Source organism: Brachyistius frenatus, unplaced genomic scaffold, assembly GCF_029030835.1.
Source record: "Brachyistius frenatus isolate BFR_SWC_R1_liver_20210118 unplaced genomic scaffold, ASM2903083v1 Contig_60, whole genome shotgun sequence".
NCBI classification, from domain to species: Eukaryota; Metazoa; Chordata; class Actinopteri; family Embiotocidae; genus Brachyistius; species Brachyistius frenatus.
The window spans coordinates 1764132-1781940 of record NW_027210659.1 but is presented as its reverse complement, the minus strand read 5'-3'; the positions used below and the strand labels follow the sequence as shown (position 1 = coordinate 1781940).

General features: G+C 39.6%; 1 long non-coding RNA gene across 1 annotated transcript in view; it reads right to left on the bottom strand.

Moving 5' to 3' along the window:
• LOC138625223 (uncharacterized) overlaps window positions 1–17809 on the bottom strand; it is a 417346-nt gene that overhangs the window by 296923 nt on the left and 102614 nt on the right. The window lies entirely within an intron of this gene.

Here is a 17809-nt window from a genome sequence, read left to right as displayed (position 1 = left end):
CAAAGGTTAACTGTGTGGGAAGTGTTCTTGATGAAGCATATATAGTGATGTCCAGCGCCACGCAATGTACAGTGCAGAGATTCTCCAAAACTCTTTGCAGACACAGAAACAAAACAATAACGTTAATTGGGAAACTGATCTATTCTTTTATGAGTCAGTGATGTCCTCGAGTCTATGGTTGTTTATCCTTTTTGCTGTTGTTTTAAGAACCACTATTGACCCTGGTCAGTGTCTCAAACATGAGCAGTACGTCACTTCCACACTTTTTGTCTTGCTGTTATGATTTATGTTGTACTTTTTGTCAAAACCTGCAAAAACCTTTTATCAGATTTGAATGAAATTTAATAAAAAAAATGTCTAGTTTGAGATGAAATCATAGCAACACTACATTTTTATTTAGACTACTACATGAAACATCTGGGTAAATGAAGAGTGACCTGTAAAGGTTTACATTATTCTGTTACATAATTTACCATCCAAAAACAATGATAATTGTTATGAAGCAATAATTACTGCACAAATGATGTGTTAACATACTAGATCTGTGGTATATTCATCTGGAGATGGGATGATTGTAGTATTGCATTTTAATCTCATGGTCTTGAAACTAATTCAGCCTCAAAAGCCAAAAAGTTCCAAGTTAAATGCCCCATCCAGACAGACTGTACAGTGTTATGAAATATATTTGTCTGTATTTGTTGCTAAATACATTACAACCCACAATACCAAACCATTTGAAAATATTGGCCTATTCCACATGCTGTTGGACATTTCTGGAGTGAGCAACACAATCATTTCTGTGCTTATTTTTTTTTTTTTTTATTCCCAGCCAAAAATTTTGAAAACCTCACTATTTATCGTGAAAAGTAGCTAGTTTCTAGTAACACAATATGCAAACTAGAAACCTATTTCCAACCTGCCCTTTATTTCTAAAATACTTGAACAAACTGTCACAAAACAATCAGAGTAAATCTTGGCACTAAATAAAGCACTGGTGAAACCAACTAATGTCTTTGTCCCCAGACAATTGAGCCACGGTTCAGTTTGATCCAGACCGAGACCCCCTCTTTTGGTTGGAACAAATATTGGTCCTGCGGTCCAGACTGTGGTCCAAGGCACCTTTCAAACCTGCTATTTTGTTTTGGACCAAACTGAAAAGTCTTAAGATTCAGACCAAACAAGGTATCAATATTTATCTGATAGATTTAAACAATAATACACAAGAGGGTGTGCTTTATGACGTCATTAATTGGGACGACAGTGGTGCGGTTTGCATTGAGGCGCTTAATGACATTAAAAAGCGTACCCCTGTGTGTAAATATTGCAATTTTACAAAAAGTTACTACAGCAACTAAATAAAATATGTAATCAAAATGTCATTCACCCTCAAAATATAAAACTTTTTGTTGGTGCAATATGTGTTTCCATTGCAATACATAGGGTATAACTTATAACTGGAAAACAATCAATCAACTCAGTAGACCCTTATGTAATGTATGCAATATTTACTACTCCAGCAAGTAGGCCGACCCTCAGTAGGAAACACAAAATGGCTTCGCTAGCTCAATCGTGTTGTAACTAGGATATTTGCTTATAAAAAAGAAATCCATGGACACGTGTATTTTTAAGATGGTAGCACAGTGTTACCTCCTCACCGGACTCCGGTCAAATGAGCCATCATGTGGAAAAGCCCAATCAAGCTAGCCACCAATTGGATTTTAAGTGCGCGACTATCTGTGGTGTTACGGTATGGGTGCTCGGTGCAATAAAAAAGGACAAATAAAGACCCAATTTCCCCAAATGGGTCACAATTAATAGGCCTATAACAGGTAAAAACAACATTATATTGCATATTATACAGTATGAAATTCAATTTCAATTTTAAAGTTTGCCATGGAGATGGCAGAGTGATATTTCGAGTAATGAGCAGGGTGTGCTGTCATGCGGATTGGAGCACGTTCCAAATGAACAGTGGACCAATTAGATCTCTGGGTCGGAACTGCTTGTTGTATAATCCTATTTTTTCAATTTAAAAAAATGATTCATCCATGCAAACAAAAGTTGGTAATACAGTTCCACAGGGTTCCACTATTTACCGGCTACCCTAAACCTCCTGGGAAATATGGTTAAACAAGTACATACACATTTGCCAACACCAGGTATTAGAGTATTATGAAATTGTCACTGAAAACAAAAATAATCAACAACCATTTAAGAACTGATTCATTCTCAACCAGAAACCATCACAAGGTTTCTAAGCATCAGAGGTGATGATTTTCAACTTGTGTCTGTTTAAAATAATTGTAATTTCAATACCTTTGGGGGGCTCAAGCTGTTATTTGAATAAAACAGACAATTTGGAGACATCCTGTTCCACTGTCATCAAATTCAAAATGAGTACATTTTTTTTTTTAAAACAATAACATTTATCAATTTCAACATTTAATATGTTGTCTTTTAAATTTGGGTTTACATGATTTGCAAATTATTGCATTCTGTTTTTATTTACGTTTTACACAGATTCCCAACTTTTTTGGAAAGATGGTTGTATATAAGAAAAGCAGAAACAAAACAACCTCGTCATCATCTTCTGTGGACACGTCATATAGTAGAAGAGAAAAGGCACAAAACAGCAGCATAAGGAGATGACTAATGCTTGGGCGGTAGTCTTTTTCATCTTCTGTTTACAAGATGAGGTTTAAAACGATCAGACAGGGCAACGTGACCTATTTCTAACTCCATATGGGGGCCACTAATTCACCTCCTTTAGAGTTTGGGTACAGTTTATGGCTGTTTCCGCTGGGCTTCTTCTGTTAAAGTGAGTCTCATGAAAGCAGAGGGAAACAGGGGGTGAGAGAACACTTCTCCGCTCTCATTAGTCATCATTGTTTCAGTGGTTTGTGTCACACACAGCAGAGGATGTATAAAAAAATAAAAAAAAACACCAATTGACAGTGGGAGGTATGATTTAGATGTGTGTGTCCAATAACTTCAAATCATCAGGAAATTTCATCTCACACTAATGAAACTGAAAAATATGGGTTAACTGACCAAAAACAACACTAACCAGGGGTTGAACATGAAGAAATGTACATGACTGCTGATACATAATAGCTATTATTTAAAAAAAAAAAAAAAAAAAACAGCAGCTATGAAGAGTTTTCACTTCTAATTTACCAGACCCATTGAAATGTTGATGCCTTTATGACTAATTTAACCAAATAAGATTGTGTGTACAAGACAAATTATTGTAGTGAGAAAAACATTTCATTCACTATTTCATAGTCATCTCATTGTCTAATAACAGAAAGAGAAAAAACATAAAGCAGAGAAACTTTATTTGGACTTTGGCTGTTTTAAAACAGTATTTTTTTTGTATGCTATCTTGCGACCCGTTTCAGCATTGAAAAAAAGGTTTTAATCTGCGTTGAAACCTCTGAGCGAGCGGAGGGGGACAGCTGTCTGACCCTTGCTGTAGCTCCATGCCGCAGACACTCACAAAGACCTGTCTGCTCTGAGTGACAGCGGCGGAGAGAATACATGTGCAACACTGTGGTTCCTCTTCGCTACTGTCAATACTGGCAATGTTCATTGCCACAACTCTTTTCTGCGCGGGGCTGAAACACGAGCAATCTGTCGAGACATCCAGAAAGTCTGTCACATACAGGCGGGGAGATACAAAGTTTTTGACAAGCTCAAAGGTAATGTGTCGGTACTGCAGTATGAAAGCAGCATGCAGCCACGCACAGTCAGATAAAAAATAAAAAAAAACATGGGTTAACAGTTAAAAGTATACGCTGCAATTATGAGTGCGTTCATGAATTCAATCTAAAATGGTCATCTGAACTGCCGGTCAGAAACTCAGTTTCAAATTTCATATCACGCAACAGGGCCGGATCATTGGTGATGTTGGTGCTGCAGGTAAACTACTGCACAGTAAAAACACTGTCAAAGAGAAAGTCCTGTTTTAAATAATGCTGCTGCAGTTTGCTACTCCTGAATCTTAATTTTTATACAGTATACATGTTTTTGTTTTTTTTCTCTTAAAAACCAATTCAAGTATCATTAGTGTTGGATCAATAAGAGCAGCAGTGTCATTAAAATCGTATCAATATCCATCCCAGTTCCTCACTTTCTGTATTTACAGGAAACTCAAGAAGCAATTTAAATAATTTCAGCCAAAGACGTAAGCATTAAAAAATGGTTGAATCTTGTCATTGTCTTTATGTTATGTCTTTATTTAAGAATATTAATAAGCGTATCAGTACCAATAAGCGGTATGGATACTGGCTGCGTCCAACTGGTGAAAAGTGAATACTGTCTGGGTTTCAAATCTAGGTGAATATCAAGTTTGATTGCATAAGATGTAAGGTAAGATCTTAGCAAATGATTCACTGTGTACATCAACAAGACACCGAGCAATGTAATTATATCATCGGGACTTACTTTGTATGGCCATCTGTTAAGTCAAGTCCAATATTCATGCTTCAGGTCCGCTTTTCTCCCAATTATTAAAAAAGTGTTTTTCTTTTGAGCTGCTAAATGTTCTGCTCTCTACACCAGCTACTTCACCAACTTTGTGTGTTTGGCGCTGGACGGGAAGTTATCGCAAAGTGGATTTACCGTTAAATGTGAAGCCAAACAAGGAGCCTAAAGATGCTAAAGATCTGCTAGACCTCTGCACAGTTTGTGATGTGTTTTTCTGATTATATATAAAAACAAAAATCTAATTTTATGAAACTTTTACTAACTACAAACTTCAGGTGCTGATTTAAGCTTAATTTGAATTGTTTGTGACAATAATTTGATATAAAGACGGCTGGTTGCAGCAACTTGTTTCCTATCACTACTAACTGATAGAAAACAAATTTGGAGGTTATAACTTTATGTTGCTTAATAGATCAGAATGTCTCTGTTAGCTATTTTAATTATTCTCAGATGCACGCCAGCAAGGTTATTTAATGTCATTCATTGTGGCAGTTATCCTTTATGGGATGAATGTGCTCGATAAGTCTTACTTCATGTTTCTTTCGCAAGTTAAGTTTGTCCTTTTTTTTTTTTTTAAAGACTAAAGACTTTTTCCTCTTTAGATGGAAACATGTTTATTTGCCTTTACAACACTGAAATAATAATTGTTTGCATCATTTCAGCAGGAAATACAGGTAAAAAGCTTATGTGTCCTAGCCTATTAAATTCTCTTAATCCTGTGCCACGTTAAACAAGATAAAGCTCAACCACTGGCATTAGTCCTCATTAGTGAGAGTATGAACATACACATGCAGTGGCCTGAGGCTGCTTGTAAAAATTGCAGAGCATCACAAAAGCCCACCATTAAGTGGAAGCACAGAAAAGAACACGTTTACAGAGAAAATACCAAAAAGTGAAGCTGACCAGCCCTCGGACAAATATTTATCTTTTTTTTATTTAATCAATTGTATTTTAAATTTGTAACAGTAAATATTCAAGTGACTGGCAGTGATTTTTAACCATCTAAATATTCCAATTAAAGTGACTCCATTGTAAGACATCCTTAATTTTAACTTAAAACTTTCTGAAAAGTCAGAAAACTAAAACACGTTTGCATGTGCTATTGTAGAACACTGTTGTCAAACTATGCAACATCCATACGAGGAGATGCATACAGCTGCGTTCAATTAAAACAAATTATGGGTGGTGTAGGAAAGGCTCCACATTTGTTTCTTATCAAAAACTAAAGTATTGTGTTTTATGTCATATTCAATGTCAGTTTGATGAGAATGTTTAATAATTCTCTTTTAGTACTAAAAGGACCACCACCATGCACTAATAGAATAGCCTCACAACTATTCTTGATGTCGTAGTTGGTAAATGGAGGCACTCCAACATCACACAAGTATTATTGTGGGAGTTCCATCATGGAAAACCTGCCTGCCTCACTCAGGTTCATTATACACAGGGCCATTATTCAGTACAGCATTGTTGTGGAGACAAGCTGAAACAGTGAGTCTGGTTACTGTATTCTGTGTGAAGTTCAACAATGTATGAGGAGAAGATCTTCATGATCAGCAAGACTTTGTGCGACCGTTACCTCTGTCACTGCCAGGGTTTCATCAAATGCGGTGCTGCCGAGGGTTGTTGAAATTCACGGACCGTCAGAGGCTCTGCTGGTTGCGTTTCCTTAGAAACAGCAGAGGGATGGTGAGAATTAAGGAATGCACAACAGCAGTGGGTACATTCCCATGTGCTCAGAGAAACATTCTTTACATAATGGAGAAAACCGGCAAAATAATACCAAGAATCCAACTTGTTCTTATGAAGCTAAATTGCAACACCATTTTGGAGGAAATGTAACTCCAACCATGTTAGCTAATACATGACAACTAGTATTCTCCCGACAAATTACCTGTATTTTTTTCAACTTGCAGTGCAATATTCAGTAGCAACTGTAGTGTTATGAAACTTTATTGTTATGTAGCCTGGCAGCTCTTGTTTAGGCTTACGGAAATATCATAGTTTGGATTAACAAGTGATTTGACACAAAAATCATAGATTTACATTTAAATACAAAACATAACTTTCCTGAAACTTCACCAGAGTGCTTTTGTTGCCTAAACTTAAACACAGACAGGAGTCTGGGTGTAAAATAAAATCTGTAGAGTCAGAGTCGTGTGTTCTCCACCCACCATGCACTCCAACCTTCTCTTCCGAAAAAAAAAAATCATGTTTGTGATCATAATGATTTGTAGGAGATGGGGTTGGAGGAAACATTACCTGCTGAAGCCCTGACTTATTTAGGATGAGTCTTTTGAAAAATTGTTCTTTACAAAAGAAAACAAAGGAGTGTGAAAATGTAGTATCAAAACACACTAAACAAAACGTGAATGATGGATTTCTCTCCTGTTGAGCTCTCCAAGCTAACTGCAATTATTTTCTCATCTGGATCATCTACATGTCTATTGGATCTCATCCCAACTAAATTCCTTGAGGAAGTCTTCCTTTTAATTAGTACTTCCATGTTAGATCAGATGAAAAAAAAGCCCGTGGCACAAAAGACTATGTACCACAGGCTTTTAAAGTGGCTGTAATTAAACCATTACTTAAAAAGCCTACACTTGGTCCAGCTGTTTTAGGAAACTACAGACCAATTTCCAACTTGACGTTTATTTCTAAAATCGTTGAAAAAGTTGTTGCAAATCGACTTTGTGATCATTTACAGAGGAATGATCTGTTTGAAGATTTTCAGTCAGGCTTTAGAGTTCATCATAGCACAGAAACAGCACTGGTGAACGTTACAAACAATCTCCTAATAGCTTCACAATGGATTTGTCTCTGTACTTGTTCTTCTAGACTTCAGTGATGCTTTTGATACGATTGATCACACGATTTTATTACAGAGATTAGAAGATGTTATGAGGATCAAAGGAACTGCATTAGACTGGTTCAAATTTTACTTATCAGATAGATTTCAGTTTGTTCATGTAAACAATGAGCCTTCCAGACAAACAAGAGTTAGTTATGGGGTTCCAAAAGGCTCAGTGTTAGGCCCAATACTTTTTACTTTGTACATGCTTCCATTAGGAGATATCATCAGGAAGCACTGCATAAACATCCACTGCTGGTCTACTTGTGGTTCCTAGAGTTTCCAGAAGTAGAATGGGAGGCAGAGCTTCAGTTTTCAGGCTCCTCTCCTGTGGAACCAGCTCCCAGTTTGTGTTCGAGGGGTAAAAACCCTCTCTAGCTTTAAGATTAGACTCAAAACTTTTATTTTTGATACAGATTATAGTTAGGGCTGGCTCAGGTGGCCCTGAACCATCCCTTGGTTATGCTGTTATAGGCCGAGGCTGCTGGGGGACCTCGTTATGCACTGAGCTTCTTTCCTCTCACTCTTTCACTCTCTATACGCTCATATCTCACCATTACATCTCATTAACTTCATGCTTCTTCTCTCTCATAGTTTTTGCTTATTGTCTGTTTCCTCTCCATTCAGTTCCCTCGCTGGCGTAGCTTCTGTTCTTTCTTTTGCAGATGTCCCGCCATGGAGCTGCATGTCTTTGCGCTGTGATTGTCGGCCCCACCAACAGTTCATGTCTTGTATCTCTATGCTGTCCTTTTCTCTCTCTGCTCTCCTCTCACCCCAACTGGTCGAGGCAGATGGCCGCCCACCTCTGAGCCTGGTTCTGTCGGAGGTTTCTTCCTGTTAAGAAGGAGTTTTTCTTCCCTCTGTTGGAGGTTTTTCTCCCTTAAAGAGGGGTTTTTCCCTTCTAGCCTATGTGGGAATTGTTGAATTGTTGGGTTTCTCTGTATAATGTGGTAAAGTTCTGCTGTAAGGACTTTAATGTGCCATGAAATAATCGGTGTTGTGATTTGACGCTATATAAATAAAACTGAATTGAACTGACTGAGTAAAGGGATGAAAAAATTGCACATAAATCTATGTAGCCCAATGCTATTTAAATGACAGAAAACTAAATTATACTCAAGGATTTTTATTTCTTGACTGCTCTCAGAATATTGGTGTTACATTTATTTGGATTATTTAATTGGATTTAGGGTTTTCACAAAGATTTTGAATCCTCGTCATTAAACAAACTGGTGTGCTACCCCAGTATAAACACAGTACATAAACTTAGAGTATTGACTCATTGAATAAGCTCAGTACATAAATTCTGTTTAAAATTTGATGTCACAGCCTGGTTCAGGAGAAGGACAAAGAAGAGAGGACAACAGATGACTTTCAACTTTGTGGGTCTGAAGACGTATTTGAATATACAGAGAAGTGTAGTGAACGATGAAACCATAGACAGAGGGAAACCTAACCCAAACAACAAACCATACGCCCAGGGAGAAAGAGAGAAACTGACTGAAAGCAGCAGGTTGTTTAGCTGAAGAACAGCAGGTGATACTCATCATCAGTGATGTCTTTCCTGCTTTCCTCCTAAAATGTGAAAGATAGCCTAAACAGGAAGTCAAGAGGGCATGTTGGGAGTGGGGATACTCACGAGCCCCCGGCTGAGCGCCGATGTGTTGGAGTTCTCCCTGGAGAACGAGAGGGTCGCCTCCATGTGCCTCCGGGTTGCAGGGAGGAAGACTTTGACTGTTGTTTGTGCTTATGCACCAAACGGCAGCTCAGACTATCCGGCCTTCATGGAGGTGGTAGGGGGAGTCCTGGAAAGGGCACCGCCTGCTGACTCCACAGTTCTCCTGGGGGGACTTCAACGCTCATGTGGGCAACGATGGAAAAACCTGGGAGGAACAGCCTGCCCAATCTGAACCCAAGCGATGTTTTGTTACTGGACTTCTGTGCTAGTCACGGTTTGGCCATAACAAACACCATGGTCGAGCATAAGGTGGCTCATAAGTGTACTTCGTACCAGACCACCTTAGGCCGGAGATCGTTGATCGACTTTGTAGTCGTGTCATCGGATCTGCGGCCATATGTCTTGGACACTCGGGTGAAGAGAGGAGCAGAGCTGTCAACTGATCACCACCTGGTGGTGAGTTGGATCAGATGGCGGGGGATTCAGGGGGCTGCTGACTCGGACGGGGGACATCATCGGGCGGTGGAAAGAGCACTTTGAGGAACTCCTAAACCCGGCCACCGTGTCTTCCGGAGAGGAGGCAGCATCTGAAGGCCTCTGAGGTAGTCAAAAAGCTCCTCGCTGGCAAGGCGCCGGGGGTGGATGAGATCCGCCCTGAGATGCTGAAGGTGCTGGACATTGCTGGGCTGTCTTGGCTGACACCCCTCTTCAATTTCGCATGGGGGTCGGGAACAGTGCCCATGGACTGGCAGACCGGGGTGGTGGTTCCCATTTTCAAAAAGGGGACCGGAGAGTGTGTTCCAACGATCGGGGTATCACACTACTCAGTCTCCCGGGCAAAGCTTATGCCAGAGTGCTGGAAAGGAGGCTCCGACCATTCAAGAGGAGCAGTGCAGATTCCGTCCTCGTTGTGGAACAGTGGGCCAGCTTTTTACCCTCGCAAGACTACTGGAGGGGGCCTGGGAGTTTATCCATCTAGTCTACATGTGCTTTGTGGACTTGGAGAAGGCTTTCGACCGGGTTCCCCGGGGGTTTTTGTGGGGGGTGCTGCGGGAGTATGGGATGCCGGACCCATTGCAACGAGCCAACCGGGCTCTGTACAACCACAGTAGGAGCTGTGTTCGCATTCTCTGCAATAAGTCGGACTCGTTTCCAGTGGGTGTTGGCCTCCGCCAGGGCTGTCCTTTGTCACCGATCCTGTTCGTGACCTTCATGGAAGGCAGCTACAAGCGGCCGAAATTAGTTTCCTCCATAGGGTGGCCAGGCTCAGCCTTAGAGATAGGGTAAGGAGTTCGGACATCAGGAGGGAACTTGGAGTTGAGGCGCTACTCCTTCGCGTCAAAAGGAGTCAGCTGAGGTGATTCGGGCATCTGATTAGGATGCCTCCTGGGCGCCTCCCTTTGGAAGTTTTCCGGGCATGCCCAACCGGCAGGAGACCCCAGGGAAGACCCAGGACACGCTGGAGGGATTATGTCTCCCGGCTGGCCTGGGAACGCCTCGGGATCCCCCAGCTTGAGCTACAAAATGTTGCGGGGGAGAGGGAAGTCTGGGTCAGCTTGCTTGGCCTGCTGCCACCGCGACCTGACCCCGGATAAGTGGAAGATGATGGATGGATTGATGGATGGATGGTACCAAGGCAAACCCAGCTGCGCCCAATGCAATTCTTGCGAACAGTGCAAGGCGAGGTGTGTTGTTGAAGATGCACCAGAGCAGAGCAATTTGGTGTCAATTAAAAACCCGCACCTGTGCATCTGCCAGCTAAGACCAGATTTAAGTCCAGCATTGAGCTGTTAGTGCGCACATGAAAAGAACAATCTAAATGACCACAAACACGTTTGTTAGATGTGTTATGTATTAAAAACCATTTACATAAATAATTGATAAATTATTGCTAAATATTCCTTTTTAATACAACCTTCCGATTTCGTTTATCATATGTCAAATTTAGCTGACTCTTATTTATTGAATGTTAACTACAAATGAACTGCAATTAAATTAGACATGAAGGTGTAACAATTCAAAAGCCTTCTCATTTATTCACCTGCTTTAGTAATCTAGAGAGTGTGACACTGCACCATTTACGCACATAAGGTTTAGAGCAATTTAGTCACGGCAGCTTAGGTCATTTATTTAATGATTGCAAAATAAATTAGGCACACTCCAAGCATCGATGCAGTTTATTTATTAACACGACAACATCAGTGATGTTGAACACATTGCTCTTTATCAGTGTTGTTTATACATTAAATAAATGAAAAGGGTTTTTGAAAACATTATATAGTCACGGTGACGTTTGCCTTTTGGATTTTAATTATCATCTGCAGGTGGACCAAACCAGATGGTAAAACAGCTTTTAAAGCCAAATGAATAATGTCTGCACAGGTAGATTGCAAAGAGAAGAAAATTAGCTTGTGAACATATGTGAAAACAACTAATTCCATAAATAACTTGTGCTTCTCACGCCGTGAGTCTTCACATTTCCAATGTTCATAACTCTCTGATTGTGTGCGTCACAAACCTGAAGTGATGTGCAGCACTTAAACAGAAACAACACAAACTGATTGAAATTCTGATTCAAAATGATGATGCGTGATTTTTGATTAGGGTTCTCTTTGCTGCAGTCTGACTGTGGTACTATAGAAATAAAATGTATTGAGTTTGAAAAACATTTTATTTGAAAAAAAAAAGAAGTAATTATATAATGATCTCGCCTTTGTGTGTCTAGTTTTTGCACATTTATCGAAGAGAGTAATTTTGACATGAAAACTTTGTCTTCATGATAAATCTGATGTCCTGAATAGGTCCTGAATAGGTGAGTACTTTTGTTCTTTTTTTTGTATTGAATCACTTTCCCAAACACACTAATGTCCCCCTTGTGCCCTCAGTTCAATTGTCTTTCTCTTCTTCCCAAACCTATTTTGCAGTTCACACGCTTACGTAAGAGCCACTGAAAACAAAAGCAATTATATATAAATAAAATAAATGGTTCCCTCTCAGGAGGAGGGAGTGGGGGCTCCCATTCATAATACAACAACCATGTTTTAAATTATGTCAAATCCTCCCTCTGCTGGAATGTCTCCTTTAGCCCAGAGGAATTTTATTGCCCTACCTTCCCACTGTTGTGGTGACACTGTGGGACAAAAAACAGCACTGACCCCACGGGGGCATCTGCTCAGCTCACCACCTAGATGCACATTGTGACTCTGGCATAACTTTGCTGTTAGACGTCACAAGTCATTGTGTCGGGGAGTTTTTGTGTCTCAGGACAAAGCGTGAAAGAGAAAAGAAAACAATCCAGATGCCTTCTCTGAAATGCCTCAGCTTGCCCCCTTTTATAATGCAAGTGGGGGTCAGCTTTGTTCGAATGTGGTGATAGTTGTCGTTTTAGAGAAACCCACTTTCAAAGTGTAATTACGTTAGCTGTTCCCCTCAGTCTGGACATGCAGATGGCTCTGTCCTCGTGTGGGGGTTATACAAACTAGAATAACGTGTGGGAGCTACGTATTCATTAGTACTGGTTGCTTAAACCTGAGCAATGCGTAGGGTATAATTAAAGACTTTTGAAACAATAGGCTTTCACCACAAATGCAACTTGAGTTTTTCTTGGCTGTTCTTTGTAAACATCTGAATTATTTTTTTTCTTATGACAGAAAAACTGCTGGACAACAGAATAGGAGCCTGAAGAGGACTCAATGCATTTCAATGCATTGTGTGACCGCATTTTACATTTCCAATTTTTAATATGAACTGTGGTGGTAAAAGTATTTCGAACTTTTACTTATACCACAATGGAAACATACTCTAGATTTAAATCCTATTTAAGTAAAGGAACAGATGAACTAGCAACAAAATGTACTCAAAAGTACTTCTCCCAAAGAAAAATGTCCCCTGAGACTGATAGTCTGAATGTAGTTAAGTGTGAACTTTGTCGTTACTGCATTACAATTACTTTCAGGATGCTGGTGAAATAGAAATACTGCAAAAACTTTTATGTCCAAGTGGCTCTTCTTATGAGAAATGAAGGCACATTTTCATCTAGGTGGTCAAACCGCGAATATTTTTTTTTAGAAGAAATAATGAAAATATTGCTTTTATGTTTGTTGTGCACATCAGTGTGAGGGACAGATGTCATTTTTCATCTCAATGTTTTTCATCTCATAATGCATAAACTGAAACTGCTAATTAGATCAGGTGGATGGGAATGCACTCAATGACATGTGAAATGTAACAGGGTCTTGAACTTTTTTGTAAGGTGTCACAAGTACCAACCTCAAAAATGTGCTGAAGTGGGTTCTTGAGCAAATATACTTAGTTTTCACCAGTATGTATCCACTAAAGTAACAGATGAAGAGGGAGACAGTAGGGAGCTATGTTTCCTGGGAACAGCATTAATAGAGAGGAAATAGAAAGCCCCCTGTTGCTTGTTTACAGCAATATAATGTAATGACATAATTACAGTCTTGTGAAACGTTTCTTTTTTATACTGTGAAACACTTGAGGCCATAATATAATTTGTCCCACTCAAAGGGAATTGTGGAAATTAATGTTTTGCTTGAATGATAGACCGTAAGTAAAAAGGAAGTTGTAACCACACCTGTGTAAGCAGACACCATCTGTTCTCCCAAGAGATATCCTCCAAAAACGTCTTCCCTAGAACCTACATGAAAATGAAACAGTAAAATATTTCCCTGTAACCTCTGGAGTAAAACATTGTATCACGCTATCTGCATTAAAATTCAATTGTGCAGCACAGGCCTGCTTTCAATTAGCCTCGTGATTCACTGCCAATTTTAACAGCAAAACGTATTTGTCTGAATCCGTGGTTGCGAGGAAGACCAGATGTTGCACTGTGAGGCCAGAAGAAGGAAGTTTAAGGGTCTGTGTGTCTGCAGTGGGTCAAGGATGAACAGGATGTTGATAAACTAACAAACTGGGAAACATTGACTCCTGAAAAAAATCCCACTCTTGCTCTTCTCCCAGTTGCCATCATCTCTTCATTACTCCTCGTTTCCCTCCTTTACCCTTTATATGTTAGTCTAGACCTTCTGGTCACTCATTTATTTCCCCTTATCTTTCTTCTGCGCAACCCTGTCACCTAGTTTCTCTTACCTCTCTCTGCCTGTCGGTCCGTTCCGCTCCCACATTGGTGAAGCCATGAGGTGTGCAGATGTGCCAGTTAATCAGGTTTCCTTATCTGCAGGCAGCTCACCTAATGTCCAGCTGAGCCAGGTCTGGGAGCCTGCGAGACTGACTCAATCATAGACACAAACAACAACACCAGGCCTGTTATTTTTGCACTTTCTTTTCAGGCCATCTAATGAATCCTCCAGCAAAATGAGAAGGCAGCTTCATGTCATCACAGCATAGACAGAGAGAGGGGAGGGGGGGGGGGGAAGGGAAAGAGAGCGAGGGAGGAAAATGAACAGAATATCTTGACACAGACCTCTAACGGCCCATTCATTGTGCCCAATAAAAATAGTGATATATGATCATGTGTCTTCCATGTGTGATGCAACCAAAGCAGACTCAAACAGCGGCGCAGGCCTCCATCAATCTGACAGGTCATTCTCTCTCTACAAACCACACGGAAAAAATTCCAATATTCAAAATGAATTCCTATTTTCTTGTTTGGGATCGTTTACAGTGAACAGTGGAATCTGGGGCAAAAGTTGCCATTTAGGTCTATTATGATATGAGTCTCGCCAACCTGAGTGGTTATAATGACATTTTAATATTTTCCCATTTCAGCCTCAGGTCAAAATTTGAGATAATTTTCATATAAATGTCAAGTCTAGTCAGATCTCCAGAGAGTAAAGTCTCACTGCAGTCCAAATGCCAGTTTCCGTGACTGTAAGCCCCTAATCACACAAATGAGAGTTTGGGGCATCACACACTAAAGCAGGAGGTCCTGGACTGACAGAAGCTTTGGACACCAGAGGCGTCCTGCATCAAATCTTTGGAAGTATCAATGTGACCCTTGAGAACACAGTGTCAAATCAAATCAAATACTACAGTACCATTGTAAGACCTCGTATTTAACCGTTTTTATAAAAGCTAAATTGCTGTATTTATGGTTCTAACATCCATAGTGCTTTACAATTAGCTTCTCATTCACACCATAATACAAACTTTCACACTGATGCTGCCCTGATCATCGGGAGCAATTTGGAGTTTTCAAGAGGCGGGAAGGAGCTGGACTAGCAGCTCTACCTGCCAAGCTAAGGAAACATACCACTGGTGCAGATGGTACAGATTGTATTGGTACCATTTACCATTACACATTCTGACATGCTTCAACGCTATGATCATACAGTCTGATACAGATTTGTATTTCTCTCGCAGCATGACATGATATGAACTATGCAACTGTTGTTGCTGCACAGCGAGGGGCCTGAAGTCAGACTCGAGTCTGCAGCACTTCTTTAATGTCATCTTTATCAGAGAATGTCTCGAGAACTTTTCAAGCAAAACTGTCCTACTTTGAACTTCCAGATTTCAGTGCTAACTTGGACCTTCAAACTTTACATTTGGAGTTTTTACACTGAGGTGGTTTTACATTTTATGCATTGTTTGCCTAATTCTTCAAGCAGTCAAACGAGAGGTCAAAGCCCATTTTTTGAAGACTATTAAAGAAATTTCAAATATTTGTTTACATGATACATTACTTGCCTTCAGAAAAAGTTGATGCTCCTTTAACTGTCTGGTGGGAACACCAGGTCATTGGTTACACAACAAGGTGAAATATTTTGTTTAATGACACCACAGTAAGAGTAATGGAAAGCACATTTACTTAAGAACTTTAAAACTGTTTTAATATCCCACTAACCCTTTCCACCCTAGAGGTTGCTGTACCAGGACCAGGCAGTATCTACTTTTGAAACGCAGGTCAGTCCTTGACTTAGGCCCTGCCTGAGGCATTAGCCATCGTCAAGGGCTCTCCATGCAGGTTACAGAGTTTGGCCAAAAAAGTGGAGATGATGGGATTTACTAATATGATTCAGATCTATGTAGCATTGTTGTGGTTCATTTCTTTTGTATCTAATCTGGTAGAGTTGCAGTCGATTATTATAAAACAGATTCAACAGTGTCAGAGTTTATTAACTTATTGTTATATACGTTGTTTTTACTTTAATTCAGAATTTTGATTTGCATGAATACAATTTCCACTTTTCACTGGAGATTTTCAAACCTCACACTGTCCATAACGTCTCCTAAGTGTCACTTGTATCTTTAGAACTAAAAGTTGCTCAGTTTGGCCCTACTGTTGTGGAGCTGTTACTACATTTGATTTTTTTTCCAAGCAGAAATTTGTATCATCTCACAATCCTTCAGATTTATCCTGTGACCCTCCAGAGGTGACCTGACTTTGAGGTTGGAAACCTCCTGAGTTTAACTGCTTGTAAAGCAAACTTAATATTGACTCCATGGCGACCAGCTCCAAAGGACTACTGCTTATTAAACATATATAAGTCATTTTATCTCTGTTACTTTAGGTACATTGTTCAGATTATGCTTCTGCTTCTGCTTTTTTTTTTTTTTTACTAAGGTAGGATATTAATGCAGAACTTTTACATTGGTCTGCTGGTACTTTTTTTTATCAAGACCAATTTCTAAACACTTTTAATGCCATTATCTCATGTTTTGTTCATGTTGACTGATCCCTATTTCTTATCCTGAGTTTTGTGTTAGTATTAAAATGAGGCAGACTATATCATTGCAGATGATTGTTAATTCCCCTAATCTGATATAACAGGCAGCTCTCATCCTCTGAAGCCTTTGAAACTGAGAAAAGAACTCTGCTGCTTTTAAATATGCTGCAAGAGAATATATATTATCGTTGGAATATTTTAAGCCTGAAAGTTGTGACATTATAGTCAGATACATGAGAAATACAGCTGAAGAGAAAATGTCCAACTAAAATACAGCAACGAGCCCCAAATGAGAATAAAACTGTCTTCAAAAACTAGTGTATAATGTGAATGTGTGTATACCTTCGCTATTTATATCATATGTGGTCTCATCATTACTAATACTGGTAATGGATCCCATTTGATCCCATTTAATCCCCTTTCTATCTCAGAAGTTTCAACAGCTGTGTGCCCCTTCTGTCCCTTGTTCTCCTGTTCCACCATGTGTTCAGATAAGGAATGGTAGGCATTGTAATTCTTTTTATCAGTATGAGCAGGGAATCCAACCTGGAGCCTGGGGCTTCACCTTGTGGTCACAAACTTATAGGAAATCTGTGAAATCGTAAATGCTTTCACTCCAGTTTTCCAGTAATCATAGCTAATGTTGAAACTAAGGCTTTCCTAATGTTTTCAAGGGGACACAAGCCAAAACAATTAGAAATGATGGCACAAGAGGTTCATAGTGATTTATAATAGTAGTACTGGTAGGAATCAGTCTCATTTTAGGAGTGGAGTTTATTTAGTTTTAAACCTCTTCTGTTGTTATTCTCCTCAGTAATCTAAGCATCTCTGATTTGACAACAGATGACATATTACATTTCATTTTTCCTTTATGACCCTCCTTTATTCTTTTGCTTTTTAATTGTGAGAATTGACTGGCTAACAGTCAACATTCAGACGTGAGTCAGCAGCCACAGCCTTGTTGCAGATGACTGAAGCACGATACATCTCAACATATTACAGTAATTCAACTAGTGATAGTCATTATAATAAAGTTTACTTGAAATGAACAAACAATCAGTTTATTAGGCTGATTTGAGGTGACGTGACATGTGAAAATTGCAGATTTACTTATTCACACCAAACATGACATATTGTCCATAC